At 43.5% G+C, this 16,395-nt stretch overlaps 2 pseudogenes across 1 annotated transcript; one reads left to right on the top strand and one right to left on the bottom strand.

Annotated features, from left to right (window-relative positions):
• The first annotated feature begins 8,405 nt into the window (after window positions 1-8,405).
• Window positions 8,406-8,848, top strand: LOC103271508 (annotated as a pseudogene).
• A 3,488-nt stretch (window positions 8,849-12,336) lies between these two features.
• LOC103271507 lies at window positions 12,337-13,836 on the bottom strand (annotated as a pseudogene). Its single transcript, XR_505050.2, has one exon. The product of XR_505050.2 is annotated as a histone-binding protein RBBP7 pseudogene (transcript).
• Window positions 13,837-16,395: the final 2,559 nt, after the last annotated feature.

The raw sequence follows: 16,395 nt of genomic DNA, 5'->3' as shown, positions 1-16,395 counted from the left end.
TCCTTTTCTGGAATACGGAGGAGGTCCTTATTCTGACCTCATAAAACCGTTATGGAGAGTAAGTGAGGTAATTTGTGCGCAACACTTAGCTCTGTGCCTAACACATAATAAACACTTAACACCTCTGTGAAATCAGCACGGGACACACCATTCCAGCCCACCTCCACCCCTTCGAGCCACAGATTTCGAGAAGGCAGAAACCACACTCTCTTGTTCACCATTATATCCTCAAGACCTGGCACAATGGCTGGCATGGGGTAAGTGCTTATTAAACATTTGTGGAATGGGTTAATAAATCAATAACGAATACTGCAGTTAGCATCAAAAACATTTATCTGGTGCAACTTTCCAAGGCACTAATGTTCTCTCAATATTATCTAATTCAGTTCCAAAGTTCACCTAGGATGGTAAGCCAAAGGTATGACTATTTAGTTAGACATTTGACCTAGTTTAGCCTAGGGGACTAGACTTGCTTAAAACCATACAATACATCTGGTTATAGCGTTGGCATGGCTACAGGGTTGGCATTCATATTCTTGCACGCACAGTTCACTACTACACATCCAGTACGTTGAAATCATCTTTCTAGCCTTACTGATTTCGCAAATAGGGAAAAGCCCCACTGAACTCCAGAATTTGAGGACTTTCTAATTCCTTGTGAAAATGACTCACTCTGGAAGGAACCAATAAATTGTCCCACGCCTTGGTGCTGAGCAAATGATGGCGCAAAAGCCAGCTGCCTACTGCTTGTTAGTCCAAGAGTGTGACCTGACGTCTTTGCAGACTTCATCCAGTATCCCATGGGTGACTTCCTGCACAATGATGTCAGCTGCTCAGGATGGCCAGCAGACGTTCTTGAAGAATGAGAAAGTCCCAGTGGAGATATCTGGCTTCCAGTTCAGCTCCATCAGCTGTGAGATCTTGGACAAGTTACTTCGCTTCTTTGCATTTTCATTTGCTCTTCCTAAATAAAAGGAAAATAACACCTTGTAAGGACTTAATGATATGACGTATGACAAAAGGCACTGCACAGCACAATTCCCGAGGAATGTCTGTGGAGTTTGGGTCTGAGTGCAGGGCCAGCATTTGTCATCCTGTGTGGTGACAGGCCCAGGAAAATCTTCTAGCCCTCTGTTTTCCCACCATCGTCCAGCCCAATTTTCTTTGGCACTTTGGGAAGGGCAGTGATTTTTGAGATTTATCTCAAAGCAGAACTCTTTTGTCAAGCAATCTTAATGGGGAACAGAACTGAAGTATGTGAAACTGAAAGTCGAACTCACTTGTCAAAGCAGAGCAGGGGGACAGCCTAGATCCTTCTTTGCTATCTGCCCCTCCACATTTTGCAATTACCTTCCATGTGTCTCTGTGAGCCCCGAAGCTTTCCAGAACTTGGTTGGAGCACAATTGAACTAAAGTAGTATTCTAGATGGTCCTTTTCAAATCAATAATAATATCAACACATTATTATAATATAACTGCTAGCTATTATTAGTGTATTATTATTATTACAGCTAACATTTACTGCAATGGTTCTCAAACTCTAACTTGCATCAGAATCACCTGTAAATCTTGTTAAAATATGGATTGTGGACCCCCAGGGTTTCTGATTTAGTAGATCTGGAGTGGGGCCAAAAATTTGCATTTCTAACACGTGACACCCATGCTGGAATATGGGAACACACTCCAAGAACTGCTGGTTTTCTGTGAGCTTTCAATATGATAGGACCTGTGCTAAGCATTCTACATGGGAAGTTTGAAGTAATGTTCATAACCACACTATGAGGTAGATATTGTATTATTTACTTTCGATATTTACAAATGAGGAAACTAATAGAATCTAAGTAACTTGCTCAAGGTCTTACAGCTATTAAGTGGCAGATTCCAATCCAGGGCTGACTCCAAAGTTCTTACTTGTAACCATGATGTTAAAATGGGCCGGGCTCGGTGGCTCAGCCTGTAATCCCAGCACTTTGGGAGGCCGAGGCGAGTGAATTACCTGAGCCCACGGGTTGGAGACCCACCCAGGCAACTTGGTGAAACTTCATCTCTACAATAAATTAAAAATTATGGGCGTGGTAGCACACGCCTGTAGTTCCAGCTACTTGGAAGGCTGAGGCGGAAGGATCACCGGAGCCCAGCAGGTCAAGGCTGCGGTGGCCAGGAGCGACCACTGCTCTCCAGTCTGGGTGACAGAGTGAGACTCCAACTCAAAAAAATAAAAAAAAAAAAAAATTTTAAAATGAAAACCTATAAATGAGTCCCCTCATCAGCAGTAATTGATCCAGTACAAATATGTTAATGTAATCAACTGACTCTGAGAGAAAGCATTCTAACATAGTTGGGGTTTGATAAAGAACAGAAAAACATAACAGGAATACCTGAGTAACAGGGCATCACTTATTGTGGTCTGCAAGGTATTTCAGGAGACAGTACTTGTGACAAAGGACAGAAAAGTTGGTCAAGAAGATAAATTTCACTTTATTTATTCATTACTTCACCAGTTTACAAAATGCTTATTGAATGCCTACTGTCAACTGAAGAATGTAAGGTTCATAAACTTGGAAAGGGGTGCTTTATTTCTCATAAAGGGATGTAGCCTGCAGGTGGCTATTCTGACAGGCTAGGAATCTTGGCTGGGAACAGACACTTCAAGGGAAAGGTAAAGGCAAGAGGCATTTATGCTGAGAAGGGCAGCTAAGTATACGTATTCAGCAGGTTATAGGAGGAGCTATGAATATTCATGAAGAGGAAGCCCAGGCATGAGTAGTAGGCTAACACGTTTGCATCATGTACGTTCAGTTTGGGGTGGAGATTTAGCATTTATATGTATTACAGCTAGACCCTATATGTCAAAAGGTGAAGCAGAGGTCATGAAGGCCCTTTGTGTGCAGCCTCTGAACCACTTCCTGCTCAGTGGTCTCTTATCAGGGAGGAATGCTGGTTGGTTGTTGGGTAGAAACTACAAAAAGGGTGGGGAATCATCAGGAAGTTGCGTGGTATCAGCAGTGAAGCAAATCTTTCCAATGGACTGATTTTTGTTTAACCCTTAGGGAAGAATGCCTAATGTTCTTTAGCGAGGGAGGGAGTATAATGAGGTGGCATGTCAACCTCCCATCTCGTCAGAGCCAGGAACTCAGTTTTTAGGTTTTTCTCTAGGGTTTCTCCCTAGGTCAAGAGATAATTCATTCAGTTGGTTGGGGGTTTAGGACTTTACTTTTGCTTCTCATTACTATAAAATGGGTGCTGGTTTGTGCTAAAGATACAATGGGAGTAAAAATAGCCATGGTCCATGACCCTCAAAGCTTATAGCAACAATATGTAGTCTAGTAACAATTTTGCCCAAGTCTTGAAATCTTGACATTCAGCCTTGGCCATGTGGCTCTCTTATGTCGCAGTTCTTTTGTTTCTGACTCTTCTGAGTCTTATTATCTTGCATTATTTGCTGTCTGTTGACCTAATGAATTTCCATTCTGACTCAGGCAGTTCAAACTAGTTCTGATATCATGATCCCAGAAGCCTGTCAGAAGGTATTTTTGTAAACTTGGCTATGAACAAGATTTCACAAGAACAAGATTTGATTCTTGGTAGCTTGTAAATATAACTGATAGGTGGTGGTTTTTTAATTGGTCTGCTCTTGTGTTCTTACTCGTTACTGATAATTACCCAATGTCTCTAATATGCCAGATGGATATTTAATGAATGGTCTAGTGACTGCTTGAAATACGGTATTCAGGTTCAAGAGAACCATGATCCTGGGAGGGAGGAAGGTCACACAGCTCTCCATTCTGTCATCCAGCATCTTTGCTTTTAGAGGAGGCCAAATTAGATCATGGAGATTGGATGACATTTTTTGATTCCAAGGAAATTTTCCCCAAATCCTAGGCTTAGCATGCTTTCTATGAAAACTCATTTTGGGGAAAACTCTCAGTCTTACTTGTTCCTAGCTGAATTTGCTTATTCTGGCAAAGTTATGACTTATTTAAAAAGTACTCATAGATAGGGTAAGCCTTGACAACTGAAAAGTAAAGTTTCAAGGAACCATGGTGCCATGTTCTGTGTTACTATAACAGAATACTTGAGACTAGGCAATTTATAAAGAGTACAGCACTGCCTGTCTTCTGGTGAGGACTTTTGTGCTGCGTCACAACGTGGTGGGAGGTCAAAGGAGAAGCAGGCACATGTGAAGAGGCAAAATCCAAGTGGTGTCTTGGCTTGATGCCAACTTACTCTTGTGGGAACGAATCCCTTCCCAAGAGAACTAATCTAGTCTCCCCAGAGCAAGAACTCAAGTCTCTACCATGAGAACAGCACCAATCTATTTACAAGAGATCTGCCCCATGACCTGAACCTCTCCCACAAGGCCCCACCTCCCAACATCACCACACTGGGGATCAGATTTCAACAGTTTTGGTGGGGACAAACCATATCCAAGCTATAGCACATGCGAAGGAAAGAAGAAAGACAAAGGGAAGAAATAAAGGAACAGAAAGACTGTAGTAAAAATTCCATAATTGATGCAGATCATGGAGTTTTCACAATGAGCTAAAGAAAAACTATTGGCTGTCTCCTAGATACACAAACTTCTGCCATCTAATATGCACATTTGTTTACATGAAAAACAAAGCTAAATTTAAGTTTCAAAAAGCTCGACATTCAGGCAGACATATGGGCTTTTTGCCTGGAATGAGTGGCAGTAGCCAGTCTTCTCCAAGTTGGCCCAGAGAAAAATTTTTGCTACACAGACTGTAATGAAAGCTGGCACATGAGATGTGTAGAATGAAATCGGTGCTTTCAAAAAGAAAAAAAAAATGAAGAGAATAATAACAATAATAACAACAAGCCCACACATTCAGTTCCTTAGGTTAATGTCAAACTTTACTCATCAATCCTAACAAACCCGCTAGTGATTACTGTTATTTGGGTATTTCCAGTGGAAAAGTGTCCAGTTTGTGAAAGATCGTCGTTGTCTGTTATAAAAGACATGGCTTTCATTATGGCACAAAATTAGATGGGGCTGAATTACACCCACCAAGACAATTCATGCTGCTTTCTCATGCTCAGCTCTGCCCTTGCTTTTGGCATGACATTTAGCCTTGCCCTTGGGGGAGGAGGAGGAGGAGGAGGAGGAGGAGGAGGAGGAGGAAAAGAAGGATGAGACGGAAGAGGAAAAGGAGGAGGAGGAAGAGGAAGAGAAAGAGGAGGAGGCGTTGGTATAGGTGAGTGATTAAGAGCTTAGGATCTAGAGCTGGAAAGACCTGGGTTCAAATTTCAAATCTTCCTCTTACTATGTGAGTCTTGGCCTCAAGTTCTAAATAAGTCTTTTTTTTTTTTTTTTGAGTTGGAGTCTTACTCTGTCACCCAGTCTGGAGTGCCGTGACACACTCACAGCCACCCCAGCATCGACCTGGGCTCCAGCAATCCTTTCACCTCAGCCTTCCAAGTAGCCGGAACTACAGGCGTGTGCTACCACGCCCGGCTAATTTTTTGATTTATTGTAGAGACGAGGTCTTGCCAAGTTGCCCGGGCTGGTCTCGAACCTGTGGGCTTCAGCAACTCACTTTCCTTGGCCTCCCAAAGTGCTGGGATTACAGGCTGAGCCACCGAGCCCAGCTAAATAAGTCTTCATAATCACATGAGGCTAGGCTTGGTGGCTCACATCTATAATTCCAGCACTTTGGGAGGCCAAGATGAAAGAATTGCTTGAGTCCAAGAGTTCAAGACCAGACTAGGCAACATAGTAAGACCTCATCTGGACAAAAAATTTAAAAAGTTACCCAGACATGATGACACATGCCTGTAGTCCCAGCTACTTGGGAGACTGAAGTGGAAGGATCATCTGAGCCCAGGAGGTGGAGGCTGAGATGACCCGTGATCGTGCCACACTGCATTCCAGCTTGGACAACAGAGTGAGACCCTGACTCAAATAACAACAACAACAACAACAACATGAGCTTATTATAAAGATTCAATGAGATTGGATTATGTACACTAAGGGCTTAGCTCAGTGCATGGCAATGGTACTGAGCAATCAGCAAATGGTACCTGTTATTACTGGCAGTCTTGCTCTTCATCTTAGTATTAGTATGGGTGATCTAAAAGAGGAAAGTAGGTGGGCCAAGAGCAGTTCTCAAATGAATTTATAGCAGACTATGAGATTTGTCAAAATTAGTTTCTAAGTCTGTTATACAATGCTGTCAAATAGCACATTCTATGATAAGAGAAATGTCTGTATCTGTGCTGGCCAATACAAGATATCCACTTGCTGCCTATAGCTACTGAACACTTCAGATTTGGCTACAGAAAGTGACTTTTCAAACTCAATTAACTTAAATTTAAATAACCATGTGTGATCTAAGGCCACCATGTTAGGCAGCATAGCTTTTTGAGACTAAAATGGTCAGATCTATGTCTTCAACACTGTGAGAAAACAGTTAAGTGGAAATTTAAGGAAGCAAAGAGCTCATAGGGTTGAACAAGTCCAAAAAAACCACATTTTTAATGAATGATGGGCATAATTCCTGTTACACCCTTCAATGTAAAAACAAGCAAAATGCAAAACATTTCTAAACCTTAGAAGTCAAGCAGTCCAGCTTCAAGAGCTATTTGACAACTTGTAATGCCACTGAAATGAAAGAGATTCAACTTTGATTTGGAATTGACAAGAGCCAACATTTGCACCATTTTGTAGACAGCCATGATGAACAAATGAGGCAGCATCAACTCTAATCACCAAACCCATCAAGCACAGGAAAGTTTCCCAAATGTCCTTCTCAAAGTACATGTTGTACCTGTACAGGTGAGAGTCATTTTTTTGGACAAGATAATAGAAGAAGCAGTGTTTATGTAACTCACTGCTGAGTTGGCAGTGAGCAAGCTCATTGGCAGCCTAATGAAAAAGCCCATAGAGGGAGAAATTAATAAAGTTGGCATGTTTTCTCTTCCTATCAGTGCAACCCAAGATATAGGCATAAGTAGTGTTTGTTTCATAATAACGCAAATGTGTCACAGGCATTGTGGAGAATGTCTAGTATTGATGGTAAGTTTAAATATTAGGAGAATTATAATATGGGAGGGAAGTTTTAGGGGTCCAAGTTGAATGAAATGGTGTTTCATAAAGCACTAATTTTACTTAACACTTAATATTTTACATAGAGACCTTGTGTAGTTGAAGTAAAGGTGGCCCACACTGGGATTGAAGAGCCCTAGTTTTGAAGCTTGGTTCTGCTGGTTACCAGTTGGGAGTCCTTCAGCAAGCTACAAATACCCTCTGTGCCTCACAGTTGCCAAAATGGGGTTAATACTAACTACCTCATAAGAGTCTTGAAAAGGTTCAATGGGAAACTATAAAGCATTTTGCAATGAGAAGTGTTATCATCATTATCGTTATTTTGACTTTCTCAGCAATCCTCTGAGGGCACTAGATAGAGTAAGTCGACCCGTTTCCAAACAAGGAAATTGAAGCTCATAGGAGTTAAATGACTTGCCCAAGGTCACACAACTATGAGGACCAGCATTCTCATCACAGCTATGAAAAATTGGGTGGAGTTTAGCTGGTGAACACAAAGGTTTTAGACTTTTTTAGATCTTGTGCTTTGGAAGTGCTTAAAATCATGAGACTGTACAAATGGAAAAGTTAGGCATGCCTTTAGATGCAGTCAAGAAAGACTCTTACCCAGGGGCCCTGTGTGTTAATTACAAGGATCAGCCAACTTAACCAAATACAGCCTACTTAGGTTAATAAAGTTTTATTAGAACACAGTCACACTCATTCATTACAGGCTGTGTTTGGCCCCTTTTGCACTATGATAGCAGAGTTGTAGTGTCGCAATAGAAACCCTAAGGGCCACCAAGCAAAAATCTGTACTCTCTGGTCCTTTACAGAAAGGCCCAGTATCACAAACCACACAAAAAGAAATGTGTTAACGAACACAACTGTTCTATCCCTCAGGATCTGGCAGTTGGTTTGGAAGCGTGTGACCTGTATTCTTAAATAGACATTATTGTGACCAGCACCCCTCAGGTCTCAGGCACCAGATCTCCACATCTGCCTTGAGTCCTTGAAGCAGAAGGGACTTCTGGATGCCAGAAAGGTTTGGGACTTCTGCCACTGCTCACTCAGGCGGGTCTTAGGGCACGAAGAGAGTCTGAGCAGCATAAGTACTTGGAAAGCAGAAATGACAAATTAATTTGTTGAATCCTCTTCTCAAACAGTATAAATGTAGTAGATTCTTGTATAGAAAAGTATCAGTTCCCAATTCCTGGTTCTAGGTCTGGGGGTGCTCACGGGCTGGCACAGTACACAGGTGGCATGTGGCAACTGGGGAACATTTTGCAATATTAAACAACTCATGTTACTTTAAAAAATGTTATGGGTGGGACCTGGGCGCCCGGGCGAGGAGCGGAGCTGGGAAATGGCGTCCGGAGCGACCCGCTGGTTAGCACTGGCGCCCATTCGATGCAAGACTTTCTGGTACGGGCCGAGCTTGAGGAAAGGTGGCGGTGTCGTCGCCGTACGGGGCGGCTCAAGTCAGAGCCTGGTACTGTCGAGGTCAGTCATCGTTACCCGCAGCGGCGCCATTTTGCCCAAACCGGTGAAAGCCATGGAGGAAGAACAGAATGGAGAAAGCACAAACAAGAAATGGTGAAGCTCTCAGCATTTCCTCCTTCCCCATCAGCAGGGCCCAGGGAAAGCCCTCAGTCTCTTGAGTCCAGTGAGCCTCCTGAATGGTCTGTGACCATAGCCCAGATCCCTAGGCCTTGGGAGCTTTCCTGAGATGTGCTGTTCACTAGCACTGGGAAAACAAGCAATCAAATTATGAATAAACATAATAAACATCAAAAAAAAAAATGTTATGAAGGTCTCAGTATAACATGCATGAATTGTGACACATTTTTTTATGTTGGCAACTAGATGAATACTGAACAGTAGAATTGTGAATGGTGTTATTTTTATAAAATTATTTCACTTAAATAATTTTGATTGAAACAGTTGACATTGCCCATTCAGGCTGTTATACATCATGCCTTAGTCCAGGGAATTTATAAACAATAGAAATGTATTGCTTACAGTTCTGAAAGCTGGGAAGTCCAAGATCAAGGCACCAGCAGATTTGGTGTCTGCTGAGGGGCCTGTTCCTCACAGATGGCACCCTTTATGTGTCCGTACATGGTGTAAAGGGGTGGTCCCCGATCTTTTTGGCATCAGGGACTAGTTTCAAGGAAGACAGTTTTTTCTAGAGACCAGGGTGAGGGGATGGTTTGGGATGATTCAAGTGCATTACATTTACTGTGCACTTTATTTCTATTACGATTACATTGTAATATATAAGGAAGTAATTAATTATACAACTCACCATACTGCAGAAGCAGTGGGAGCCCTGAGCTTGTTTTCCTGCAACCAGACAGTCCCATCTAGGGGACGGGGAGACAGTGGCACCCGAAGCATGTTGCGTATGTCCAGTCTACTCCATAATCTCGTTTCCGTTGCTGTTACCGCAGAAAACCCTTGCCTCACAAAGATAGGATGTCAGAAATGGAAGCAGGCTTTTCAGTGATGATCTCACAGGAGTAGGCGCTCAGGTGGTTATGCGAGCGAGGGGAAGGAGCTGTAAATACAGATTAAGCTTTGCTCATTCACCCACTATTCACTTCCTGCTGTGCAGCCCAGTTCCTAACAAGCTGTAGACTGGCAGTGCTCCATGGCCCAAGGTTTGGGGACCCCCAGTGCAAAGACAAAAGGGACTCATGATAAGGTCCTTGATTCCATTATGGGAGCCCTTATGACCTAATCATCTCCAAGCAGCATAAATGTAGTTTATTTTATTTATTTTTTGTTTATTATTTATTTATTTCAAAGATGTGGGATACAAGACAGGTTTAGGTTCATGAGTGGTTTACGTAGAGGTGAAGTTTGGGCCTCCCATTGGCCCTCTCTTCCCCTAGTTTACGATCAGGTGACTCTTGCATATCTTCGAATACTTCTAATACCATCATCTTGGTGATTAGACTTCAATATGAATTTTGGAGAGTTACAAACATTCACACCATAGAAGATATTCGTGTATTATAATTTGTACTTTTTCTCTTAATTTTAAAGGTAAGTATGGATTTTTAGGAGAAAAATACACATTTGAAAGCATAAAGGTTTTATGTTTTTGGATTTCTTCACAGTTATTTTACTTACCTAATTTGATGAAATATATTCAAATTTTATATACATTGTATGTCTTTTTGTCTTATTTTTATAACCGTCTGAGCATTACTGTCAATGATAAAATCCAGATTTCCCATTTATTTATTTATTTATTTATTTTTGAGTTGGAGTCTCACTATCGCCCAGACTGGAGTGCGGTGGCCACTCCCGGCCACCGCAGCCTTGACCTACTGGGCTCCGGCAATCCTTTCGCCTCAGCCTTCCAAGTAGCTGGAACTACAGGCGCGCACTGCCACACCCAGCGAATTTTTTGATTTATTGTAGAGATGAGGTATCGCCTGCCCAGGCGGGTCTCGAATCTGCGGGCTCAGGCAATCCACTCACCTCGGCCTCCCAAACGCGCGGGATTACAGGCTGAGCCACCGAGCCCAGCTTGGGTTTCCCATTTATATCAGTAGTCATGCTTTTCAGTTTTGGCAGTAATAGAAATAATATGCCTATCTTTAGTTTTAAAAAAATTTAGACAACAGATGGGAAAGTGACTGAACAGAATCATTAATATGGTTATTTGTCCCCCATCCCCCAGCCTCCTAGTAGGGGCTCTCTGGTTGGAACAGTATTGATTTCTTTCTACCCCAATATCTCTGGGAATCTATTTCTCAGGGGGAAAAAAGCAGGAGGTGGTGGGGGAAGAAATAAATTCTCTTCTATTTTGGGACTCCACAATCCCATTGAACTTTGCTTTCCAGGTGGATTTGAGTCTCTCTTTCCAGTGACTCATTTACTAGGAGGCTGCTTCTCAGAGAGTCCAGTGGCTGCCAGCAGTTCCTTGACGCCCCTTCTGAGGCTGCCTTTCCCAGGAGAAGGAGGGAGGGCTATTGGGCTGGCCTGGAAACAAGGCAGCCTTTGTCCCCTTTATCCTGAAGACAGCTGCTTCCCCTGGAGCGTCATTAAGACAACCATTCAGGGAGCTCACCAAAAGCTGCTCCTCTTGTCGTGAAGAGATACACTCTTCCAAATCCACCCAAGGTACTTCTGGAAAACTGGCATGAGGGGTTTTTAGCTAACCAAGTGGGCTCCAGGGTGACAGCTCAGCTCTGATGCCCTGGGCTTGGGGGAGCTTCTCCCATACTTCAAGGAAATAATGTATTCATTTGTTGGCTCATTCGTTTATTTAACAACTATGGACTGCATGCCTACTGTGTGCCAGGCACTGTGCTAGGCATGAAACACAACTGTGAACATGATCAGTATTTTCCTGTGGTATATTAACAAATGCATGTGGTCTTTGTCTCTGGTTTTTGGCACAGGGCTCCTCAAACCCTTAGGTTTCCTGATAGGAGTATCTTTTGTTACTCACAAGAAGCCCCTTTCCATCACACTCAAGTTCATGCTAATGAAGTGACTTAGAGTGGTGCCACTAGCTAGCCTCTGGATGGGGATGGTCACCAAAAAGTCTGAGAGGTCAAAAGGTGGGAACTCTCAGGTCACCCACCAACCTCCCAGGAGGAAAGGAGGTGAGGGCTGGGGATTAAGCGCTAGAAAATCTCTTGAATGGTTAGATTCAAAGAGCTTCCAGGTAGGTGAATACACCCACGTGCTGAGAGAGCAACACACCCCAAGTCCATGGGACAAAGGCTCTGGTGCTTGGGGCTGTGCTTGACCTTGCCCTGTGAACTTCTTCACCCGGCTATTAGCTTGTATCCTTGATAATAAACCAGTGTTGGGACTCAGAAAACAATACTCCCAAGTGAAGGCCTCAGCAGCAGACCCAGAAGCAAACATTTTCCTCTGACCTTCTCCTGTCTCCTGTCTCTCCGTCCCATTCTCTCCCAAGACTAGCCATAGACACTATTATCCTTCTTCACCAAGGTGGGTCATAGACACCAGAATCCCTTTTCCCCAAAGTCAGCCTTGAAACCTGAAATATTCCCCTTTCTTTCCACCTTCCTGTATAAAACCTAGACACAAATAAATTATCTGACCTACTTTGTTTGACTGTAGATCATAAGACCCCCATTCCAAAGGACCCTGCCCAACACCCAGAGGGAAGAAATGCTGCCCAGAGAGGTCAAGAAGAATCTAGACAAACAGGCCTTGCTGGGTTTTCCCATTCAGTCTTTTAGCATTAGGTCATACTCTTTTTGTCCAATCATATTTCTTTCTTTTTTTTTTTTTTGTATTTTAAAACAATGATAATATTCTTTCTTAAGCAGCATTCCTCTCTTCCCTAATAGCTACAATATGATACAGTATGCAACAGCTCACTTAAAAGTGCTAAAATCAGAGGGTAAAGAATGCCATAAGCCATCCCTCTTAACAGTTCCTACTATACAATGCCTTTCTGGCACTTGATAAATCAAGCATTCTTGTAGTATTACATTCAACAGAAACATCTCTTGTATTGGGTTTAAGATCCTTGTCCCTCCAGTTCCAATGCTGTGACATCTGACTCTTCATCATTGTAAATATTTTCAGCCATTTGCCATATCTGCATGATGCTATCCTCAGACACTGAGCAAATGACCCAAGGCTCATTGGGGTTCCAGTTAAAATCTGAAATCTTGGCAGTATGTCCTCCATGAATAAACAGGAGTTCTGGAAGCCCATCTTCTGCATCTTCTGCTGATTGTTCTCCAATTTTACTTAAATCCCACACATTCAGGCAGCAATCAGTACCACTTGAAACCAGAATAGTTTTGCTATGTGGAGACCAGTGGACCTGGAAAATTTCATCTTTATGAGATTCAAAGGTATGGAGTTTTAATTTCAAGTTACACAGATCCCATAAAGCTACAGTCTTATCCACAGAGCCAGTGGCTAGAATGAACTCACTGTAGGGATTGAAGGAGAGACAGTTGACCTCAGCAGTATGAGCATGCACCAAATGGCTCAGCTTGGAGGTGGTGTTAGACCTGGTGTCCCATATTTTAAGTTTCTGATCATCAGCAACAGATCCAAACAATGACTCATGCAGCAGATGCCAGGCCACATCCTCTGCAACAGCTGAGTGGCCGATAAAGGTTGCTTTTGCATCCACAATTTTGTCTTCTTTGGTCCTGCATTTATATCCCACAGATAGACAGTGTGGTCATCGAATGCACTTAGGAGATGTCCACTTAAATTAGAATTCCAGGAAAGGCCACAGCCCTCCTTTTGGTGACCTCTTAACCTAAGATCAGGATTACATTCTTCACTTGGGTCTGGTTTGGCGGGTTGTTTTGTATAGTCAAGAACCAACATGTCAGAAGATGGTGTTTTTGTAGCAATGATATGAGGATTCTGTGGCATGTAATGAGCATGGTTTACCTCTCCCTCATGATTAATTTTAATTTCACATTCCATTTTTCCTGTTACAGAACCAAAGCCCCCAAATTCCCCCTTGTCACTGTCACAATGGGAAGCATCAAACTGTGCATCATCATTGGGAACATGTACTCCAGCAACCACCAGATGACTCTGCTCATCAGACGTATGAGTCCCTAGCTCTAGCCAATGAAGGGCATAATCCTTTCCTTCCGGTTTAGTCACCTCAGGAAGCCACTGAATGGTAAGATGGGGCCACTGAAGATCATGGTCATAATCAGGTCATACAGAAACGGTGTATTTTTCTCCCAGATTTTATATTCTTCATCAATGACACACTATTCCATAGTATCTTCAAACATCTCTTTCCTCGCCATCTTGCATCAGGTTGTTCACCCCTCGCTGCCTCCTCAGACTCCCCTCACTAGCCAAGAGCAGCGCGAACACTGGTGTTTCTGCCTTTTGCAGTAGCATCCTACACTACTAGCTCTCAAAGCTTGAGCTCTGTCTTGTTGACTGTTTGCTACCCAAACGCCTTGTCCTTCTTTTCTGCGCTCACGGATACTGAGGTCTGAAGCTCTCTTCTCTCTCCCCAATCATATTTCTACATGACTGTCCATACTTTGTTGAACCAAGCATAAAAATGGACAATTTCCCCTTTATCTTTGGGTCTTCATTCTGAAGGCTCCCGTATCACATAAAACTATGATCACATAAATTTGCGTGCCTTTTCTCCTATTACTCTGCCTGTTGTCAGTGATTTTCAGCAAACCTTCAGAGAGCAAAGGGGAAGTTTCCGCTTGACCCTGACACCAGCAAATCTAAGTAAAGTGTTTTTCTGAGTCCTGTGAGACATTCTAGCTATTATCAAACAGGAGAAGGAGGTTGTGGGAACCCCCAATTTATAGCTGGTCAGTCAGAAAAGCGGGTGGCGCAGGCCTTGAGATTTACATCTGAGGTGGGGGTAGTCTTGTGGGACTGAGCCCCTAACCTGGGAGGTCTGCGCTAATTCTGGGTAGTGTCAGAATTGAATTGAATTGAATTGTAAGGCACCCAGCTGGTGCTGGCAAGTTGGTTGGCATCAAAAACCATCCCAGAGTTCCCTCACTCCAGTGAGCTTACAGTGTAGTAAGGAAGGTAGATAATAAAAACAAGTAGACCAGGCATGGTGGCTCAGTCTGTAATCCCAGCACTTTGGGAGGCTGAAGTGAGAGGACTACCTGAGCCCGGGGGTTCAAGACCAGCATGGGTAACTTGATGAGACCTCGACTCTATAAAAATCACAGAAAAACCTAGCCGGGCATGGTGGTGTGCGTCTGTAGTTCCAGCTAGTTGGAAGGCTGAGGCGGAAGGATCACCTAAGCTCAGCAGGTTGAGACTGCAGTGGCTGTGAGCATGCCACTGCACTCTAGCCTGGGTTACAAGAGTGAGACTCCCACAACAACAACAACAAAACAAATCATTGCAATAAGGCGACAAATTTGAAGAGAGGAGAGTCTGAGGTGTTATAGCAGGAGCACCTGCCCTAACAGGAGATAGGAAAGGTGTCCCTGAGGAAGAGACATTCAAGGTGAGATCCAAAGCATACATAGAAGAGACCAGCAAAGAGGGCAGGAAAAGAGTTCCAGAGAGAGGGAAGAGCCTGGGCCTGAGGGAGGGTAGAGTGAGCCTGAATTTGAGTGACACCTATGCCAGGTAAGACAAACACTAGAAGAATCCTATTCAGGATGGTACTGATCTATCTTCATTCATTCATTCAGCAAATGTGAAGGAGGCACTTCCTGTGTGCCTTGTGCTGGGTGAGGAGCTGAGAGCACAAAGTGGAATCAGGCATAGACCTTACACTGGTGAAGACTATGGTCTGTCCATGAAGAGAAGCATTGTGGATGCATGCTTTATCTGCTCACTATGTCTTTATGGGAACAGCCCTGCTTGCAGTCACTGTGGTTCCATTGGAGCTAATGTCACCTTTCTTGGCTCCAAGGAGGAGCATGTGACCGGGCCTGGCTGATCAGAGTACCCTATCTCTTTGGTCATGGTGATTGGTTCAGAAATGGTCATGTGACCTGAGTTCAGCCATTTAAATCCTTTTCCAGGACTTTTGATGGAACTAAAGTGGAAAACACTCTCACCATCTGAGACAGCAGGATGCAAGCAGGGTAAGACTAGAGATACTGAGAGCTGCCATTGCTGCCTCATGGGGAAAGCTTGCCTGAAATCAGAGTTAACACAGAGGATCTAAGACCTGGGGAGACAGAGTCAGAGCGAGAATGAGATTGCATTGTTTGAGCCACTGAGTCCAGCTGCGCCTCCTCCTGGATGGTTTGTTACATGAACCAACAAACTCACTTGTTCTTTTAATTTGATGGAAGTTGGAGTTTTCTTGATTTATCAGCAAGAGTTCTGTTTAAAGTAGGCAGACAGACCACTCACTTCACAAAAATATGATGCTTCCATTGCAATTGAGGAGGACAGGATGGCAAGAGAGTATGATGGGTAAGTGGCTGGTGCAGCTGATGTTGTTGGTGTCCTGCTCATGTCCTCTCAGCCCCACCCTGGACATCCCCTGTGCATCAGAGGGGTTTCCACAAGCATTGTCAGCTTCCTATCTCAAGCTCCTGTTTAGGTGTGTGCCCAGCCCAAGCACAGGACAGGCTAAAAGTGCTGAGGGGTCAGGACTCAGAGACCAACCTTTAAAACATGAGGGACAGCATTTAGTATATTAGCATCCCTGCTCCCTCACCCCTGGGTGGAACAATTCTGAGGTATGTTTCTCTCAGCCCTTCAGAAGGTCTCTGGCAGGTTCAGCCCTGTTGTCCACAAAGTCACCCTTTACTGGCATTCCTCATTCTCACTCCCCCACTTTCTCACCTGGGCTCCCTGTGATCACTACCAAGTAGACCATTTGCACCCAAATCCTTATCTCCAGGGTCTAT

Source organism: Carlito syrichta, unplaced genomic scaffold (assembly GCF_000164805.1).
Source record: "Carlito syrichta isolate Samal-C Ts95f unplaced genomic scaffold, Tarsius_syrichta-2.0.1 Scaffold311717, whole genome shotgun sequence".
Taxonomy (NCBI): Eukaryota; Metazoa; Chordata; class Mammalia; order Primates; family Tarsiidae; genus Carlito; species Carlito syrichta.
Note: the sequence above shows the minus strand (reverse complement) of the source record. Positions and strands in the feature narration are given on the sequence as shown.